Source organism: Botryllus schlosseri, chromosome 12 (genome assembly GCF_051294905.1).
Source record: "Botryllus schlosseri isolate E-star chromosome 12, Bs_hap1, whole genome shotgun sequence".
Classification (NCBI taxonomy): Eukaryota; Metazoa; Chordata; class Ascidiacea; order Stolidobranchia; family Styelidae; genus Botryllus; species Botryllus schlosseri.
In genome coordinates this window covers 8,835,126-8,856,546 of record NC_137247.1, presented here as the reverse complement: position 1 = coordinate 8,856,546, position 21,421 = coordinate 8,835,126, and positions in this window count along the sequence as shown.

The window sequence follows — 21,421 nt, the reverse complement described above, 5'->3', positions numbered from 1 at the left end:
ATTTCTCGTAGGCTATGCATACAAATGAGGACAGTTACATCAACGAGTGGTAACTTGTTGTATTATGTAGCTAGTAAATAGTGCAAGTAAGTCCGCAACTACTGTTCAAGGCCTTTTCCTCGTTTTTACCAAGCATCCTCGAATGGATAGACAGCTCCAATCAGCTAATGTAAGTGTGCACTGTGTATGTATGTATGAGGGGTCTTATGCCGCTTGACGAATGAAATTGATCGTCTATTGATCTATTCTATTCCGAAATAATCAAGTTAGTGGTTTTTAACAGGACCTCACCTCGTTGAAACTTCAGTAGAATAACTTATAACTCCTCACGTTTACTCAAGTAAATCTAATTTGATAATCAAGCAGGCCTACTGAATCTTATTTTTCCAACGAGTTCGTATTTAGCTCCAACTTATGAGATGAAATATAATAACTTTTCACGTTGCAGTGTAATTTACAGCATGAGCCAAGTGATTTCATAATTAACACAAGATAAATAAATGAATTGCTAGAGTATTATAAGATATTCGTGTCATCCTCCTTCGTATATCATAAAAGAATACCTACTGCAGGCGATTTGTAATTATTTGCGCTGTGTTTGATTAACTCAATCATGTTGTAGTGTTTTTTAATAGCGAAACTCAGCATAATCCAAGTAATTTCATGATAAACACAAGCTAATTGAATGAATTAACATTAAAGTAGCTTGAGCTTACGTTTGTATCACCTTGACAAGTGGCATTATCAGATATGAAAATGATATTATCACCTAATACCGGAAGTTAACACACGTCAATGTGGTTCGAAATTCACGAGAAATTGGTTACTAAGAGAAGTATATTCTTGTATACACAAAAGCGGAGAGAATCTTTAAAATGTAGTAAGCAGGCCGATGGGTATTCGTTGAGTTGTACAAGCATAAAAAACATTCCCGAGCGCTCATGGACCTAATTCTTTCTAACCCTACCAGCTAATCCTAAGACGCGCGCGGGAATGTTTTTATGCTTGTACAACTCAACGAATACCCATCGGCCTGCTTACTACATTTTAAAGATTCTCTCCGCTTTTGTGTATACAAGAATATACTTCTCTTAGTAACCAATTTCTCGTGAATTTCGAACCACATTGACGTGTGTTAACTTCCGGTATTAGGTGATAATATCATTTTCATATCTGATAATGCCACTTGTCAAGGTGATACAAACGTAAGCTCAAGCTACTTTAATGTTAATTCATTCAATTAGCTTGTGTTTATCATGAAATTACTTGGATTATGCTGAGTTTCGCTATTAAAAAACACTACAACATGATTGAGTTAATCAAACACAGCGCAAATAATTACAAATCGCCTGCAGTAGGTATTCTTTTATGATATACGAAGGAGGATGACACGAATATCTTATAATACTCTAGCAATTCATTTATTTATCTTGTGTTAATTATGAAATCACTTGGCTCATGCTGTAAATTACACTGCAACGTGAAAAGTTATTATATTTCATCTCATAAGTTGGAGCTAAATACGAACTCGTTGGAAAAATAAGATTCAGTAGGCCTGCTTGATTATCAAATTAGATTTACTTGAGTAAACGTGAGGAGTTATAAGTTATTCTACTGAAGTTTCAACGAGGTGAGGTCCTGTTAAAAACCACTAACTTGATTATTTCGGAATAGAATAGATCAATAGACGATCAATTTCATTCGTCAAGCGGCATAAGACCCCTCATACATACATACACAGTGCACACTTACATTAGCTGATTGGAGCTGTCTATCCATTCGAGGATGCTTGGTAAAAACGAGGAAAAGGCCTTGAACAGTAGTTGCGGACTTACTTGCACTATTTACTAGCTACATAATACAACAAGTTACCACTCGTTGATGTAACTGTCCTCATTTGTATGCATAGCCTACGAGAAATTGCTTACTGAGGGAGGTACTTTTTTGAAGATTGCAACAACATAGCCATATATTTATTTATCCCGTATACACAATATTTGTATAACACGATATTTGAAGGTGGAGATGAACTAACGAAATTTGGTGTCGTAAGGTAGATAATTTTAAAGTGTCGTAACTTCGTTTCGCTATGATGTCATATAACACTGTTCCAAGTCCCAGGACTATCACTGAAGAGCTCGTCGAATGAATATCGTTAGTCAAGATGATCAAACAGAACGAATAGAAGCTCACCGTAACATATACTGCTATTTGACAGACTTCAAATATAGCGAAAAGTAATTGTGTAAGTCATAACATATGGTCAAGTGTACAAGTACACGTAGAATTATTAATAAATGAGATTTACTTGCTACACTCAAGTACAGGTTACAGAAAAGATTTCCGAATGAGTGAATGAGCTAGTTTTTTATTCCAAATTTTGTCTAAAACTGACACTGTCTAGAACTGATAAAGTACTCTAAAACCTAGTCACTTTTTACGTGGAGTGAGTCGATAGCGAAGTACTTGCACATTTTGGAGTACTCAAGTATAGGTTTGGCCTGCTTGCGCTATACTTAATCAAGTGATTAACTATTTACACTGCATCTACCTCTATTTCAGAGTTGTCGGTTTTTCGAGCAAACTATACCTTCAATACTTACTTTTTAACTCACTCGGAAATGATCACTTCTTGTCCATTACTAGGAATTTACTGCTACTAAAATGTTGAAATGTACTTCTTTTCAGTGACCTTGGTGAGCGGTGTCAGTTTCATCTATATCCTACGATGCATCATCGCGCCGCAGAATGACTTACCGCAATAAAAATACCAAAAATACATCGAGAATTTGCGAACTCTCACCGTGCAATATTTGAGTTTTACGAAGTACCCTTCAAAGTGAGCCTATATGTTGGATATTATTCAAAACCTCATAAAATTACGCGTCGAGCGAGGAATCCTTTAAAATAAGATGGAAGTAGTCATTTCCGAGTAAGTAAAACGTTAGTACTCCAGATATATTTCTGCTTAATACTATAACTATCATGAAGTTGAAGCACTCCGATATCATAAGGACTTGACAGTATTTGGTGCAAGTATAGGCAAAAAACCTACTTGGCATACTTTGAAAAAGTACGAGTACTTCTTTACTTAACAACTCCAAAGGTTAGCACAGTTTGTGGTAGCCTATTTCGATTACCTGCTAATAAAATGTTGAAATGTAATGTACTTTTTTTCAGGGGTCTTGATGAATTGTACCAGTTTCATCTATTTCCTACAATGCATTTCGCTGACCTGAATGACTTATCATCACCGTGAAAAAATAGCAAAAATATACTGAAAATTTAGGAAGTCCTACTATGCGATATTGCAGTTTTTCAATTTACATTTCGAAATTAGCCCAGTTAGATATCAACGAAAACCACGTAAAATTTCACTCCAAGCGTTATGGCTTAAACTCGAGCAAATACGTATTCCGAATTTTATGAGTGAAATAACCTTCCTTATGTTAAATCTACATAGGGCAGAATAAATCGAAAAAAAATGCGGAAGCCTAGGCATCGAGATATAGTTCGGCGTCACACCGCGGTCCAATAACGAGAGTGGAATAATATAAAAATCATACCGAACCATTGTAAAAGTGACGTTTCTTAGTTTATGCATATAAATTTTCACATTGTAAAAGTTAGTATTCAAGGTCCATTTTTGTTTATTGCTGAAACTGTCTTGAATTTGAAACAGGACTATATCATAAACACCTGAGTAGTTGGGGCATGTAGGCAAAAAAAACCACTTGAGTACTTTGAAGAAATACATGTACTTCTCTGCTCAACATCTCTGAACGATAGAAGTGGACATATAGTCTACAAAAATAACCAGTTACTCACTTAATTACTTTGAAATCTGTACTTTTACTTGTATTCGAGCGGAATTGCGCGATGTTGAGTATCATCTGAGGGCGTTTATCACACTGCCGGAAAATTAAGGTTCAGTACTCGGGTATCAAATTAGTTTTACTTGAGTGAACGTGAGGAGTTATAATCAGTGATTCTACTAAAGTTTCTATGTGGCGCGGTGCTGGTAAAACCACCAGCTTGATTATTTCGGAATATAGAATAGAAGACCAGCAGCTTCTATCGTCAAGCACCATAAGACCCATCATTCATACATACATACTTACATTATCTGCTTGGGGCTGTCTATCCTTATTAAGGTGCTTGGTAAGAACGCGGTAAAGCCATTGAACAGCAGCAGTTGCGGGATTACTCGCACCAATTACTAGGTACATAATAACGCAAGTTAACACAAGTTGGTTCGATCCTTGGCTTACGTGCACCAATTACCAGCTACATAATACAACAACTTAACACTTGTAGCACACGATATTTGCTCTTGGAGAACTGACGATAGTTTCGAAGTCTCACTTCTTGGTATTAAAATATACGCTTTAATCAACATAACGACTTGACAATGGAAAAACGCTTTCACGTTATTCAATAACTCGATTCTCGAAACTTGTTGCTTGTGTGATTTACCACTGGTGTGCAAAGGGTTAGAAACGTTAGAAATATAGTTTCACATTCTATTTGTTTTGGCGGAAGGGAAAATCATTCGATGACTAGACACTTTTCGTTAGTAAAGTAAATTGTTGTATAATATTTTCTAAAATACAAACTCGGACGAAATCATGAATATGTAGGACTTACCTTAAACATATATTGTGCACATACAACTTTGTTACAAGAACTACGATATTCCTGTAAGTACTAGCTCTGTGTTGGGTTATTTGAATATTAGGATACGTGACCATTCATGTAAAAAGTTATCTTGATATCAAAAACATTTTGTAGAGATTATTTCATTCTATAGTTTGAAAACGCGTCTATTCATTCTTCAGTTTCATAGTACGCGAATATCGGGTAAAGTCGATTACTCATTTATCAGCAGTAAATTTCTATTAAAGTACAAGAAGTGACGATGTCCGAGCGGCTAAAAAGTAAGTATTGACTTCTTCCGAGTACTCAAGTACGTTTTTTTGCCTATACATGCACCAAATACTCTCAAGTGTTTATGATATTGTACTGCTTCAAATCCGTTATAGTTTCAGAATTAAGCAGAAATAGACCTAGAATACTGACGTTTTACTTAGTCGGAAATAGGTACTTCCACCTGGATTCAAAGGATTTGTCGCTCGGAGCAAAATTCTACGAGGTTTTGGATAATACCCAACATGTAGGTTCACTTTGAAGGGTAATTTGTAAAACTCAATTATCGTATATAGTGAGAGTTCGCAAATTCTCGATGCATTTGTGCTATTTTTCATTGCGATAAGTCATTCTGAAGTGTGAAAATGCATATGAAACTGGGCCCGCTCATCAAGGCCAATGGAAAAGTACATTTCAACATTCTATTACCAGTAAATTTCTTCTGCAGTACATGAAGTGCTGATTTCCGAGCGAGTAAAAAAGTAAGTATTGAAGGTATTATTTGTCTGATAACTGAAAACTCTGAAATAGAAATAGAAGTAGATGAAGTCTAAATAGATGATCACTTGATCAAGTATAGCGCAAGCAGGCGAAACCTATACTTGAGTACTCCAAATGTACAATTATTTCGATATGGAGAGGGTTTTGATAATATCCAATATGTAAGCTCACTTTGAAGGATAATTCGTAAAACTCAAATATTTCGCAGTGAGAGTTTGCAGATTCTCGATGTATTTTTGCTATTTCTCGTTGCGATAAATCATTCTGCAGCGCGAAAATGCGTGATAGGATATAGTTGAAACTGGCGCTGCTCATCGAGGGCATTGAAAAAAGTACATTTTAACATTTTAGTATCAGTAAATTTTTAGTAAAGTGCAAGAAGTGATGATTTCCGAACGAGTAAATCAGTAAGTATTGAAGGTATAGTTTGTCTGAAAACCGAAATCTCTGAAATAGAAGTAGATGCGCTGTAAATAGATAATCACTTGATTGAGTATATTGCTACCGAGGCAAAACCAATACTTGAGTACTCCAAAATGAACAAGTACTTCGCTATCGACTCAAAAGGTAGTTTTCTAACTACTCTACAAAATCCGTACTGTAAGACTTTAGTACATTGGAAAAGTATTTGAGTCTAAAAATATTAATCCCCATAAAACGTACTGGATGTGGGGTTCGAAGCCTAGACTAATAAGAGGAGCGTGATTGAAAATAGACGGAGGATCACTGGATTAAAGTTTACTGAATACCCTGCAATGTAAAATTATGATATACTATACAAAATCCGGAGTGAAAAAGTCTCTAGTGCATCGGAATAGTGTAGTTTTCTTTCTACTTTACAAAAGTCGTACGATTTTTCGTGTTGCGTTCCGGGATAAAATGTAATTTTCGCGCTTTTTAATTTTTTAATTTTATTTTTTATTATTTTCAGTTATCGGGCAAACTATAGTTTTCCACTTGTTGGAGATCTGCACTTCCTGTACTTTAGTAGAAATTTAGTGCTAATAAAAGGTTGGAATGTACTTTTTTCATTGCTCTGGATGAGAGGTGTCAGTTTCATAAACTTATCCGACAGTATCAGGTATTGGCGATGGAGAAAGCTAGGCACTATCTAGTAGAGAACCTCTCGAATTGGTATTTTCTAATACCTCATTCCCATAGGCGAAATTGCAAACCTTGATATCAGCTACGGGGAGAACCTTAGCTTTACGCAACTCGGGACTATTATTTCGAGCGATCGGACTTATTTTCCACTTACGAACTCGCGCCTGCGCTCGTTAGGTGATCATCAGTTATGCTTGCTAATTGAAATAATCAATCATGGTGTAATGGTTATGTGAGTTTTAGTCATATTCAAGTATGTTTACATTTCTACTGAATTTCTTCGCTAAATCTTGTAAAGTAGATAGACGAGGAAAACTATTAACATAAGGTAAGCCCAAAGTACGTAAATTTTGATGTCATACAAACACCATAAACTGTGCTACTTGTACTTCTTCAGAGTACTCAATTAGGTTTTTAGCTGCATGCAACAAATTCTTTCAAGTGTTTATGATATTGGACTGCTTCAACACCATGATAATTATAGTATTAAGCAGAAATGGACCTAAAATACTAACGTTTTACTTACTCGGAAATGGCTACTCCTACCTTAATTTAAAAAACTCAAGTAAAACTTACGAACTCCATAGTGTAAACGTCTCTAATGCGCTGAAAAAGTACTCAATACGCTATATTTGAATCTAAAAATGTTAATTCTCGTAAAACGTACTGGGTGTGTGATTCGAACCTACGTGAACACTTGTTCATTGGAACTTAAGTCCATCACCAAAAAGCTCTATTTTACAAAATTTTCGGAGTACCGACTTTTTTGGGTGAATTCTGTTATGCACTTTGTTACTAACTCTGAAAGCAAGCAAAGTTTGCGGTATTTGATCAACATGGAAATTTTGGAACCTTGCGTTTAGGTGATATTGAAAACATGAGTTAGGCCCTACTTAAGAACATTTCGACTCATAGGTGTGGGTAATTTAAAATACAGAGTATTAAAGTCATTAATGCATCGGTCACAATTCTGCTCCAATACAAGTATATTATCAAAACATAGTGATCAAAGTTATCGCAGAGCAATACCGATTTTGCGTAAATTCCGTTATGCGTCTTACTACGTTACTAGGGATTATGTAGTTAGTTACGAAATTAGGTGTGCTATCTTCCCTATCGGCATGGAACAACCTCAAAATCATCACAAAGCAATATCGAAAACGACATCTCGACTCATGTGGATTAGTAATTTTAGAAAAAATTTATTGGTGAAGTTAGTTCGAATCCCCAATAATGAATGTTATTTATTTAGTTAGGAATCGCGTACCTGCAGCGAAAAGTTTGATTAATTGTAACGCCGAGAATTGTGCGCCTGCGGCAAGTCCGTTGGCGTTTTAGTGCTGATTAAATTATCCTTATACTCGACGTGCAAAGTAAATTTGCAGGTATTCGAATGAATTCAGTTGTAGTGTGAGTTCATATTAGGCCATGAAATGCGGAGACCTCGGCAATCGAAACCGCGATCTGTCTGCGCTCAAAATCGCATTTTATATTAATTAATTAATTAATTAGTGATGATGTGTAGAATTTTGATATATCATCATAAAACCCCGCGCCTAGTTCAACGTTGATGAGTGTTATCTGTGAATATCTGGCAAATATAGTATTCTATTGACATCATAGTTTTCGAAATTTATGTGTAATGTGAATGTTATTTATCTCCAAAAAGTAAGTTATTATGAAGTTTCGGAATTTAATCATCTAACGCAGTGGTTCTCAACCTTTTTTGACACGCGCCCCCCTTGGAGATGGTCAAAAAAATCGCGCCCCCCTGACCCCCCTTGCATTTAGCGTCATGTCAAAAAGAGCACATCATCTAATACAGAGGTGGGCAACGTTTTTGATAATCATGGCCGCATTTCGATTACTTATGTGGCCTAAGGCCGCATTCCAGGGCATAGCCGCAATGAACGATCTGGACGCAAAATTCCTATGGTAAACTGTCCATATCCATTTCCAGTGAACTCCAGACTATTCTACTTTTCACAATGGCCTATTGTACGCACCGAAATCGCGAGTGGCAATGTTATGAATAGTTTCCAGGAGGTGCATATTGTCGCGCGGATCGCGAAAATTTTTTGGGGCCGCGAACGAATTGTTATTTCTTGCCAATTCCCATTCCGGCTCAGATTAAGAAGGGCGCTACTGCATTAAAATCGAAAAATGAAGTCTTGTTGAATTGCGCGGAGGGCGAAGAAAATTTCAAGATTAATTAAAATCTCTCGAAAATGCGGGAGTGAATTCGTAATTGCAATTTGCTTGTCTACGGCCGCCAACACATACTAATTGAATTAGGCGTCGACGGCCGCTCAAATTCCCATCTACGACCGCAGGCTACCCACCCCTATTCTAATAGTATACATAAGGTATATCTTACGCCAATTTTGAATCTGCATTCCGGTTGTTGAGTCTTTTACATTGCTGACAAATTTCTCCAAACTTTGTTTGAAAATAACAAAAAAACATTAAACAAGACATCCATTAATTAATTTCAAGATAGGTCACCCTGAGACTAATCCTGATGCTGGTAGTGAGTACAGAGAGCAAGGCGTCGTTCTGTCCTGTCAGGCTAAATTTGATCAGTTTTGGAAATTAATTAAATTGTGTTGATTTATAGCCTAATTGAGGGCGAAACCGGGCAACCTATGTTGCATCTAAGTCTGTCTTAGGCAGTGCAGTTCGCAAGCTCCTAACAAGAGCTGCCCAGCGCGACAAGCTTTAGGCTACTGTCAAAGCTATGAAGCAATGAATGACTTACACGTGGGAATTTCTCTCTATATCTCCAGAGAATTTCAAAAATTTGCTCAAATGAAGTTGAAATCAGACTATACTCCGTTGAGTGCGGTTGCTAGAGTTTGTATTTTGCAAGCTTTCTTGAATATGGAATAAATTTCATCTTCATTAATCGTCTTCTCATAATGGATGTGAAACACATGTTCAGACACGTACAATTTATACTGACTTTGTCAATTTTTTCGCGCCCCCCCTCTACTGACTTCGTCAATTTCTCGCGCCCCCCCTGAGAGCCTCCCGCGCCCCCCAGGTTGAGAACCCCTGATCTAACGTAATCATCATAAAACCGCGGCAATAGTTCAACGTTGATGAGTATTATTCGATTGTGACGTTAACACTATTACTGATATATCATGCTCTTTTTTCGAAATAAATGAACATTAATTTATTATTGATCCGCGAAAATACAAAGTTCTAAATTCACATAAGAATAAGCGAGAATTCATATTTCCAAAAACAGCTCAGTACGCGTTTTCGAAGTAGTCGCATTAGTCCTAAATACACATATTAGAATATTAGTCCTAAATACACATAATAGAATATCTAAGGAAAGTATCATCTAACGTATAATGAATGTTATTTATTTCTCGGAAGCATGGACCGGCCATAGTCCGACGTTAATTATATTATGAGAGTGTTTACATTCTAAATAGCCTGAGGGGCGGGGCAACAAAATTGCTTCATCCTACTACTCACCAGATGTGCAATCTACTAGTGTATTTTATAGTAATGTATGGAAGAATCAGGGTTGTAATCAAGTCACAAGACTCTGAGTCACAAGTCAATATCAATTTTATAGTTTTGATTCGAGTCAAGACGAGTCATTTTGAATTCACCACCGAGCTACGTCCGAGTCCAAGTCACCGAGCAGAGGGTCGAGTCCGAGTCATGGTATTATGACTCGAGTCCGAGTCGAAGTCATTGTGTTGACTGCTCTGTTTTCAGTTAAAGTCTTGTTAAGCCCGCTTTTTATAACTCTGTTTGGTGATATCGATTGATTCGCATTTATAATATACTAATTTTCCTCACTTCTAGGTGTTTATGGTGGCATTTTAATTACCAGTATCGATAGACGAAATCCCAATAGTGTGGTAATTTTACTATTCTTCGAAATTGCAATGAAATGTAGGTCTTGACCGTCTGAGTCTCTAGTCATATGACTTGGTTCGAGTCATGCGCAATGATTCGAGTCCAAGTCCAGTCAATACAAAGATTGACTCGAGTCGAGTCGAGTCAATTCCGTATTTTGAGAAAATAACTCGAATCAAGTCGAGCCATCAGAAAATAGTGACGAGATGCTAATCTACCGCCTCTGAGACAATTTCATGACGTAACAAGAGACTAGTATGAGTGGCGAGATAGCGCAGTGGTAAAATCCGCGGCTGCAACACCAATGGGTGTGGGTTCGAGTCCGACTGAGGTCGACTTCCGAATTCCAATACCTAAGTGTTGGAGGTTTACCTAGGCTCCTCCTCGCCGCCTAATCCGCGTCAGCTGTGTCTTACAAAAGCCTAGAGGTGGGCCATGCTATAAGTCGGCAGTTACGGAAAATAAGAAAAATATCGGCCTGGTGTGCATGACCATTAACCATAGTAGTCGACAAACACCATGAATACCCCCCCCCCCCCCCAAAAAAAAAAGAGACTAGTATATGACGGACTTATATCATAAAAATGCCAAACTATTTCCAAACAGTGACTTTAGTTTGGATCTCGATAAAAAACGGCGGGCCGCATTCTCGTGAAAACTAATTTTATGTCGCGAGCCGTACGATTACGTTTGGTTGTTGGGTTGCTATATTACGATATGATAGGTAAATGCTAGATTTCGAAACGGTAGTTTCAGACACAATGATGGGCCACATTTACTTTGGTGAAATGTTCCATATAGGCGACAATGCAGTGTGAACGGAACCACGCAACTCACTACCTAAATTATGGTCACCGGTTCATTCGCGAAATCAATTTGGCCTAATGTGCGCGAAGCGCGACGGAAATTTCGTGCTTTACTCAACTTCGGACAACGGACTGCGCGTGAGTTGGTGTGTTTGTGCAGACTCGTGAAAAATTAAAGGGAACATTGGTCACAGTACTAACATGATCTGATCATGCTTTATGGTACAACGAAGAGATGTATACTAACGATTTAATTTGTGTCCCTCAAATAGAAGGATAGTACAAGTTTGTCATTTTGGCCAAAAAGCTGTCAGAAGTGTTACAGTGCCTATTTGTCCGATTTAGACACGTTGTATACTGCAAGTAACAATACCTAGTTCGGAAAAATATCTTGAAAAAACTATCAGGGGTGGCGGAATTGTGTTCCGTGTTCAGGGAGAATTTGCGATCGAATAGTACCATGTACCCGCATGAGGCACGTGACTATCGTTTTACATACATTATACCCACCACTGCATTTACGGAAACATTTTATACGCCCCTGATATATCTCGCACATCGAATGTAAATTTGCAATGAGAATTCACGGATGTAGGCCTATATAGCTATTGTCCTACAAATGAATCATATGAATCAAACAATGAATAATAATTGTGACAGCATTTACTGCGAAGGCATTTTCCTTCAGCGCCCTCCATATTACCGCTAAGTTTGTCCATTGTCCACCCACTTAAAAATCTAAATTGCCCCCAAAGGGCGAAGGAGTCACGGTGAAGAACCACTGCTTTAAACTGCGCATTGCGTGGGATGCTTTTCTGGCTATTATGACGACATAAAACGTGCATTTTCAGATGTCACGGTCTCAGACAGAAAGCCAGACACAACTTTACATTTTAATGGATAGGATTCAACCGTTGTTAGTATGTTACTATGTTATGCGACTTGAAAATTATTTGAAGTGGAAAGTCTCGGGGTCCAATAAATCAACCATCGTGTCGCAGGCTGGGCATATCTAGGCCCTAGGGGCATATATAGGTTGATGTCAAAACGTTCGGGCACAATGACGCTATTGCCATTTCGTCATATTGTTAATTTTGAGTTCATCTACATCCCAGTAGAATAATTCACAGCATATTTTCAACTGCCTATCTAAACTTGATTGACCTAAACCATAGTTGTAAAAAACGTTTCGACGAGTAGAATGTCTGCAATGATTATTAATTAATTTCACCTTGATAGCCGTTTCGCCGTCCTTTTCAATGATATTGTAAGGAAGGTTTGCTGTTTCCGCTTTAAAAGCGTGATCATCCTTACGAAGACCGATGATCCGTTTCACATCTGAAATAATTAACTAAATAATGACTTTATCGACAGGTAATAATACTACATAAAATGTTATCTCACTTATTATCGTATTGCTCGGATCCACAGTTAAATTCTTTTTGGCATCTTCTCCAATTATCTCACCGTATTTGTTAAAAGCAACGCAAGATGGTGTGGTGTAATTACCTCTTTTATTTGGTATAATTACAACCTGAAATTGCAATAAAACTTCATTTCTAACCTGAAACTATTCTATTAATGGGGATAGTTGCATGGTGAAGTTGACTCGAAGCTAAGACGTCATTCAGTGACGTCATAAGATGGCTTTGCCGAGGTGTTAATATTGCGATCGGGTTTGATTGATATAGTTGTGTCGTAGTTTGGATTGACTCGCTTGATAATTCGTGACTCGAAAATATATGACCACGTCGTGCATATTGTTGTAAAAGCAGGATCACGTGTAGATAGGAATCTTTTTATTCACCAGTTGAAATAAGTAGTACCTTCATGAAATGTGTTTATTCTTTTCCGGTGGCATTACAAAACAACGACCGCACTACGGAATGGACATTTACCACCAAAACTAAAGAGAAGCGGAAAATCTACTAACAGATACCGAGTTCACAGCAAAGAATATGGAAATTAATAACGAAACTACAGGATTTTCACTAAAAATATCTCAACGAAGATATGTTTACTCATTCACAAAAAAAATATATCTTTCGAAATGATCTGCCTTGAATATCATAGTGATGTCTGAAAATAATTTTTTTGATGTGGTCGTAACGAAATTAGACGGCATCAATTTCAATGGACGGCACTTCATGATCTAAATTATTAAATTAACCCGTTGAATTTAGTTCGATACATTATATTCGATTGCTTTTAACGTCTTAACCTTTCCTCCTGCTACATATACTATACGGCAATGTAAACAGTGTGAATGTCCTCAACTGCTCATTCATACAGAGTCTTTATGAATGGTGATACAGGAGGAGTTCATAATCACCTGGTAGGAGCTGCACCTAATATCAATACTTGAATCTAGTTGTAATGTCACTAGGTTCCTAGCTTTAAATGCAGTTATATTCAGATAATAAATCATGACATACAGCACTATTGCGTAATTTCGGAATCGTTGGCATATGCGGCGAATACAGAATACCAAGTTGAAGCCACCACTGGTATTGTAGATATTAAAATGCTTTTTACAGTGATCGACCAATGTGAAAGGCATAAAAACACACTTTGACAGATACATCATAGCCATCACCATCGCCATCGAGCCCTAACCAGACGGTAATCCAGTAATGCAGTGATCGTTATTTAGAAATCGACTTTATGATTATTGGAACTTTATAGAAAATAATACAGCGCTATCAAGAATAATGACATGTCGTCACCTACAAAAAGAAACAAAATCAACGAAATTATCAATCAATCAATCAATCAATCATTTATTTGTCACACCAGTGAAAATCCGGTACGGACCAGGATGACGACGAGGGGCCGCAAGGCCTTAGTACACAGTCGCCACCTGAAGGAGTATACACATTATATTCAATGGCACAAAACAAATGACAATAAATATACAAAACTACAAGAAAAGCAGAGAAAAAAATAATATCATTTTACTTCGACGCAATTAGTGAATTTCTAGTGTGGGGTCAATGACCACTAGGGTTGTTAAAAAAAATTATATACAGTTGCTATAGTCGGCTATATAGCCATTAAACATGAAAAGTTGACAGTAATCAAATCAATTATTATTGACTGGCTGTTTAGAACGATCTAACAACAACAAGAGTAATCCTACTTTAGACCATGTTAAATCGGACGATTTCCAACTTGTGGGCTATATATGCGCAGTGAAATTGTGCGAGTATACATACATTCAGAAACACGAGGTTAAAGTTGAAATGCCATATCCATTTACATGTTATGGCATGATATGACACGCGTGCCCGGGGTTACCGACCTCTGTCATAAAAGATAGCCTACTAAACAATTTCAGACACGTTATAAACGAGTTGCAGACAGGTTCAAAGCAGATAGTTTTGACAAGCTGACAATGTTCGCAACCTACAAAACGTTGGGAGAAATGGCAGCCTATAACAACTAGGACTAAAATACAATTGTTAAAGATGCAGATATTTAGGAATATTTTAGCTTTTCCTCCCTATCGCAGTTCGAGCTCTAAAATTTCGGACAATTCCGTACATATATTCCGACAGGATACATCCACCTCAAGCCTACAAATACAATGCTATAACTACCTGCTACTTCACACCCTAACTGCCCAATACGACAACTACTTCATGCTGCTGCTCCCGACTACTCATACTTCAGGCTACCAAACACAGAGGAATAGCCTACTTACTCACTCATATCCATCTTCAGCCACGCTCTCGGCCCACCCTTTCTAATCAACTAAGTCAACACGCGGTCTCCAGCCATACCACGGGCAACATAATTTCCAACCGACAAATAAAGAACATGCTGGAATACCCTGGTTGCCATACTTATGCTAAAACAATAAAACGAATAAAACCAAACGTTTCACCAACTTCATAATTCACGTATGGCGATGTGGCAAACCTCACACGTTCCTTCGCAGTTGAGAACTACAGTGGCAGAAGCCATAGACTACCAGAAATGACGATCCGATAATAACGATTTGACAACGCAAGCCAAAACATGAAAACGGCATGCAATAAATCTTACCTTTCCGTCAACAACGGCGCCAACGCAAGAAAACGTAGTGCCCAAGTCAATCCCTATAGCAACCCTTCCCGTCATGTCAGAGTACTTGGAAATATATTAGAACAACACAGAGCTGCAAAAGACACACCAAACCAACAGATCAGCTACCGTTTCAGGGTTGTAATGACTCCAGTCATGACTCGACTCGAGTCAGACTCGAGTTAGGATTTTTTTGTGACTCGACTTGACTCGAGTCATTTTCTTGAAATGGAAAAATGACTCGACTCGAGTCAATATTGGGATTGACTCGACTTGTACTCGAGTCGTTACGCATGACTCGACCCAAGTCAGTGACTCGGCTTATTTTATATGACTTGAAGATGAAGAAATTTGCAAATCGTAATGGCTAGATCAACGCATCTGACGAATTTTGCCGCCATCGCTATTTGTCACCACTGCTTCTGATGCAATCGTCTGATATCAAATATGCCGCCGTAAAAAAAAACAGACAATGGTACATATTAGCAATGCATTGCACAAAATGATCCGCTAATGAAGGTGTAATAGATACTGCGCAATCTAAGTACTCAAGACTTTTCAATTATACAGGACTTTTCAATTATACAAGCACACAATCGAAGCAAAGTTCAATTAGAGCCGATGCAATGAATCAGCTGGTCAAGTAGGATACTTGGAAGAGCTAGACTGGTAAGCTCTTGTGTAGGTTTGAAGGCGATGATTCTTATCATTTTTCGGCGACTAGAAAAAATGAGTATCCAATGCCCTTCAGTGCGGTTCAAAAATGCTTGTCCATTCCTGCATCTAGTGCACCGGTGGAACGTGTATTCAGTCGAGGTGGTTTTATTCTAAGGTAGGGTTTCCAGTCGTCTGGAATTTCGTGAACATGTCCGGAATTTCACTGTTAAAACAGCGTCCGGGAGGAATTTCGAAAATATGCCGAAGTGTCTGGAATTTTGAAGTAAGCTCATAATATTTTCCTAAATCAACATAAACAATTTAATATATTTGGGTAGATTTATGCTACATGAAATTTTTGTTCGTGCTACTCCGATTTAGTATCACATATGTCCGGTTTAATATGGGGACTACCACCCTCGCAAAAACTGCGATCAAAGATAAATAAAAATAACATTCATTTACAGAAATAGTTCAAGTCTAATTGTAATCGCAATTACAATTACAAGATCACTGTACAGTCGGTATACGCCGTTTCGGGGCTTTATTCGAAGATAGAGGTTCTAAACCTGGGTTAGCGATGATGTTGAATGTAATTAAATCAGTTTCCAAATAGGCCGTGGATAATTTTGGGCAAATGTGGCGACCTTTAATTAGTAATCAGCTTATTAAATTTTGAGCTGAGCCACGGATCATTTTCATATTGGATATGGAGTCGTGACCATAAACGGTTGGAAACCATCAGGTGTGCGGTGTTTATATAGCTCAGTGGTGCATTGCGCACAGGCATTATAGGCTGATAAATAACCTTATCGATGTGACATGAGCATGACTTTATCATGTACTTGTACAATTACTATGTACAATTTTAGGAAGTAGTCGGAAAATTTGAAAAAATGATTTTGAACAGCCCCGTTGTATACGATTATTTCTCCAATGCTGTAACTGCGATGTAGTCTGTAATGCAATTGGGAAAACCTTTAGTAATATCAAAAGGTAGGCTATCTGTTCTTTTGTCACTGCACATAGCTGCATGCACGCTTTAACAGCATGCTGGCCTGTGAAAATACCTTTCCAGATATAAACATGCATTTATTGAATTTCTATCAGATAGCATGTAGACGTGAATTCGTTGGTTCTCTATCAGCTCTTTGTGAGCTGTCGTCGATGTGCTCGTAATAAAAACTGAATGCTTGTATTTGTGATGTGTATCAGACTGACAAGTTCTAAGATTAGTAGAGTTATCATATTGGCGGCCTGTCTCGTCTATCTGTAGCATCGGAATTCGGTATCACCCAAGCAGGATTGAAAACATGAGTTGAACATGACTTTAATACTGTGACTTGGACTCGGACTCGAGTCATAACACTATGACTCGGACTTGACCCTTTAAACGGGGACTTGGACTCGGACTCGACTAGGAGATGAACTGAAAATGACTCGACTTGACTCGAGTCCAAACCACAAAAGTAAGATTGACTCGTGACTCGGAACCATGTGACTTGGTTACAGCCCTGCCGTGATTGATTTAAGAGACATATATGGACTAGTAATAGTGCTAACCTCTAAATCAGGGGTTATCGACCTTTTTTGTTTTCGCGGACCCCCAAAGTTTAAGTTCAAAACCGTCCTGTGCAAATATCAACTGTAGGATAGTGAAAAATAGTACAAAAATCTTGACAATAACAGCATAGCCAGCTATTTATGAAGAAATTTGAAGACTTTTATCATTTCAAATCGAATTCTGTTGCTAAATATTTTTGAAATACGCGGACGTATCTAGTAAAGCGCGCTGTCAATTTGGTGTGAATGTGTGCTGGCAACGATTCCGTCGACACCTTCGCGCATGATCGCAATATACATGACATTAAAATCGACAAACATATTTTTAGTGAACATATGATGTACTGCATAGTCATTTCAATCTAGCAGTACATCTTGAAGATATTCTCGAATAGCGGTTATGCATATCCCAGGAGAAAATAAATTTTGGCAGACAATTTTCCACCAATATTTGTGCAATGTAATACATATATTCTCGGTCGATCGTGTTTGTCGTAGAATCCGGACCGGAGTCGAGCCAGAGCTTTAAAGAACAGGATCGCAGTAGGACCAGAGAATTTGTCGGTCCGCTCTGCACTGATCACTGATGGGGTTGCTTTTAAAACAAATGGTGTTTTGAAAGACTTTGTTCAAAACTTAAGCAATGTTTGAATGAATGTCTTAAAAATATTGTGTTTTAAAAAAGTTGAATAATTATGCCATAATTGTGTGAATAGCTTTTACATTTTACATGTACCGTGAGCCTACGGATGATTTAAACCTACTATTGTCGATTTATACGAAGTGGAGATGATGTAGCCACCGAAATGTGGGTCGCTTCCACACTTATAGCAAGTAGATATTGTTACGGAATAGCTTTTCTGGTGATGATGACCGACGCCTGTAAAAATGCTACAAAACGACGAAGTCCCGGCTAAAGATATTTTTGGTCTGCTTATGACAGTGATCAGACGCCAATTCCGTCTAATAAGTCATATTTACCCTTTATCAATTGTCAATGCCAATTTATTGTGAGGAAACAATCGGGGATTCATGCCGTCACGGCTAAAGAAACAAACGAATAAAATACAGCAGAGACATGTTTTAAACAAGGGCCCTGTTTTAAGCATGTTTGTTTTAAATTAATTTTGTTTCGAGTGCAACCTTAAGCATACCGATTATCACGCGCCACAAACTTATCCCACCAACTTCGTACATTATGTTGACTTTCTTGCGATATAAAAAGGATTCTTGGGACAGGCCTAGTAAAGTTGAAATGTCATACCTTATATTAGGAGTTGCACATCGGCCATTTATGATTTACTCATTATGCAGAATGCGTCCTGCGTTCGCATCTGCAAAAACAGCCACATTTTACGTTGTGACGGTGGATGTTTGACAGTTGCTTTATCATGTTACCAGGGTTGCCACGGTTCCCACACATAAGATGTCAGATCGATACGAGACCGTGAAAATCATTTGATTAGTCTGTTATTTCATATATACTTAGGGGCACGAGTAACATGAAACTTTGCGATGATTGCCATATAGGTATGGAACATAGCGTGCGGCTCTTGGCTGGTTTTTTGTGATCGGAAATACGTTAAAATGTCTCTTTGTATCAGGGCTTTGGAGCAGCCGTAAATTTGCATTGCTCCGGCTCCGGAGCTTTCTTCTATCATATATTAGCTCCGGCTCCAGCTCCGGAGCCGCATTATTACCACTGCTCCGGCTCCAGCTCCGGCTCCGGCTCTGAAAACTATCGAAGGTGTCTGTCTATATCAGGGGTGGGCAACCCGCGGCCTGCGGGTCACATGTGGCCCACGAGAAGGTTTTGAGTAGCCCGCGAGCTAATTCCCCATTATATTATCATAGTTTCCTATATGGTGTCGACACAAGCAAATCTCATGGCTCAGTGAAATTGTATCACGTCACAATTTCCATTTGGCTACAGGCAATTTGACGGTCATTTTTGACCGGCTTGCCGAGCATTAAATTTGGTAAAACGAGTATCAATCGAAAGCTGACTCAGCACTGATTAAGAAAATATAAATTTTATTCCGCTCGTGGCCCTGGAACTCCCACAATCAGCCTCGAATTTTTCATTGTTATGGAGATTGGCATTGGGACGCAACAATGCTGTCTGGCAAAACGAGAGAGTAACGAGTGAGTAACTCTCTCGTTTCGCCAGACAGTATTGTTGCGTCCCAGTGCCAATCTCTCGTCTCGCCAGACAGCGTTGTTACGTCTCAATGTATGGCTTGGTATCATATGAAACATGTCACTCATAACGATGCGACTGGAGCGAAATGCTCTATCACTATCATACTTCAATAGCGTGGTTGGTTAAATTTTATTTACAACAATGCTTGGTTCATTTTCACCGATATAAAGACATTCAATATTGTTGAACTCCAGAGAGAAACTTTTGAGCCCGCGAACAATTTGGCACAGCAAAACAAAAATATCATTTCTAGTTTCATCTGGAATGACGAACGTGTCACTGTGCAGGAATAAAAGCTCATGATTTCATCCTATCCCATTTTTGGGCCTACCACTTGACGATGACAGATACCTGTCATTATATTATTCAGAACTAATGTTTCCTTTAATTTTACACAAGTCGTCGCGCACTCACCAACTCGCTGCGCGGTCCCTCGGACAACAGTTCGTAACGAGTAAAAAAAGATCATCACTTCGGCTTTCCTGAGCTCGGCACACGTTTTTCTGTACACGCCTACTTTAGAATCAGTGTTCGAGGCCGCGCACGCCTGCAGCTTAGAGGGAGCCGTGTTCACAACCATATTAGCGTGATATGTCCAGCAAAATTATCGAGGATCAATGTAATGTCCGATTACATGTACTACGATTATTTTAGTTTTCTGTTCTTGTTCTTCTCTTGTAATCGGCGTTATGAAGAGAGGGAGAGGAGGCCGATCAAAATTCTACTATTTTACAGAAATATTCAGAGTGTAGAACATGATTCATATACTGGGGTACCAGTTTAAGGGGTTCATGAAATGCCCAGTGTGAAATTGGAGCTATTAAACTACATTCAGCGTATTTATAAGATATGTCCATATTTTCCTCTTTTCACTTTTGCTATCTTATTCTGGGTGCTCACCACAGGTCATAATAACCACACGGACGATACGATCGCTAATAATTGCACTCTAACTCGTGATAAGGCTGTGGAAGCGATGACCCAAATAGCTTTTTAAGCATCAACTTAGCCTGATGGCAATGAGACTGTGATTATGTATGGGCCATATTCTTCAAACTTTCTCCCAATTTTGACTGTCCTCATTTTGGTATCATGTCGATGGCAAACCTAGTAGTGCAACTCAATATATTTTTTCGCAAACACGAACCTTTCAAATGTCGAGGTTCGCGCGACTAACACAATCGCGAACAGAATTTTCGCACCATTCTTAATCTTGCCTAAAACGACCAGGTTTTCCAGTATATCGGAGGAAAATTGCCTGTTCACATCGATATTCATAAAATGTTTCTTTTACCAATAACTATGTCTCAAATCATAAAATATCTCAACAATTAACCCGTGACCTTCCTTGCCCGAAAATCTATCTTCGGCAGTGATGTCGGGCTTTATCAATGCAACTTGACATTAACGAATGAACATCGCAGAAAATACTCCCTCGGGAACTAAACCATGAAGGAATAGATGTATTTACACATCGCATAGGACCGGTCGAACGTGCTATTCATTAAGTCAAGTCTGCCAACAGCCAACACCCAAATCCTGGACGTAATTGAGCTATACGTAGCTCATCTTCTTATATAGAGAGACGATGTAAAAAGCATATTCCAAATCTGTACAGCGGAATTTTATCACCTGACGCATGCAGCTGTTTCCTTCAGCTAATAAGGTATGTTGCGGTAAGCATGCTCGTGCGCAGGTGAAGTCAACCAATATT